Genomic DNA, 1,796 nt, shown 5'->3' with positions numbered 1-1,796 from the left:
AATCCATCAAAACTCCCATTAATTCATTAATAATCCTATCAGTCCATCCATAAACCAATCAATCCGTCAAAACTCTCATTAATTCATTAATAATCCCATCAACCCAATCCATTCAAAATCCCATTAGTTCATTAATAATCCCATCAACCCATCGATAATAACCCAATCAATCAAAAATCAACTCATTAATAATCTCATCAATAAACTCAGTACTAACCCAATCAATCCATCAAAAATCCTATTAATTCATTAATAATCCCGTCAACTCATCAATAAACCAATTAGTAATTCAGTCCGTCAAAAATCCCATTAATTCATTAATAATTCCATCAACCCGTCAATAAACTCATTAATAACCCAATCAATCCATCAAAACTTCCATTAATTCATTAATAATCCCATCAACCCATCAATAAACTCATTAATAACCCAATCCATCAAAACTCCCATTAATTCATCAATAATCCCATCAACCCATTAATAAAGCCATTAATAATCCTATCAATCTATCAATAATTATATGAATTTCATCAATAATTCTATTAATCCACCAATAAATCTGCTAATAATCCCATTAATCCATTAATAATCTCATTAATCCATTAATAATCTCATCAATAGTGCTACCAATCCATTAATAATCTCATCAATCTACCAATAATGCTGTTAATAAAGCTCCATCAATAATCCCTTTAGTCCGTTAATAAACTCATTAATAATCCCATTAGTCCATCGATAATCCCATTAATCCATCATTAAACTCGTTTCTCCTACCAATATTCATTAATCCTATCAATAATCCCATTAATCATTATTAAACTTATTGATAATCTCATTAATCTATCGATAATGCTATTAATCCCATCAATAATCCCATTCTTAAGTAATCCCATGAATCTCATCAGCAATCTCATTAATTCATCGATAATCTATCCATAAATTTATTAATCCCATCAACAATCTCAGCAGTCCGTCAATAAATCTGTTAATAATCTTATCAGTTAATAGCACCATTAATCCCAATAATAATTTCATTAATCCAATAATTACATGAATCCATCCATAATCCCATAGCTCCATGAGTAATCCCGTTAGTCTGTCAATTAATAATCCTATTAATAATCCCATCAGTGATCCTATTAATCTTATCCATTAATAAAACCATTAATAATTCTATCAATCCATCAGTACACCCATTAATAATCCCATTAATCCCTTAATAATCCCATCCATTTATAAACCCATTAATAACCTCATTGATCATCAATGATTATGAACCTTATTAATAATCTTAGCTCATTAATACCATTAATAATCCCCTTGATACCATTAATAATCCCTTTAATCCCATAAATAATCCCATTAATGCTATCAATATTCCACTAATAATCCCGATCTCATTAATGAGCTCATTAACGTTATCAATAAAGCATTGAAACCCGTTAATAATCTTATTAACTCCAGCTATTCTTTCAGTACCATCGTGGTATTAATAATCCCATCAATAATCTTAATAACTCTTAATTACCGTTAATAATCCTGTTAATCTCATTGATAATCCTCTTAATCCCATCAATAATTTCGTTAATCTCATCCGTAAATGCTTTAATCAATAATCTCATTGACGCATCAAAAATCCTATGATTATCAGTAATTCTATCAACTCCATCAGTAATCCCTTAAATCCAATCAATTGTCTCATTAATCCATTTAATAATCCCATTAATAATCCCGCGGTGCCCCCAATCCAAAATGGCGGCTCCAAAGTGGCCGCTCTAGCCCAAGTCCTCCAACCC

Source organism: Numida meleagris, unplaced genomic scaffold, assembly GCF_002078875.1.
Source record: "Numida meleagris isolate 19003 breed g44 Domestic line unplaced genomic scaffold, NumMel1.0 unplaced_Scaffold723, whole genome shotgun sequence".
NCBI lineage: Eukaryota > Metazoa > Chordata > Aves > Galliformes > Numididae > Numida > Numida meleagris.
This window is presented reverse-complemented; position numbering follows the sequence as displayed.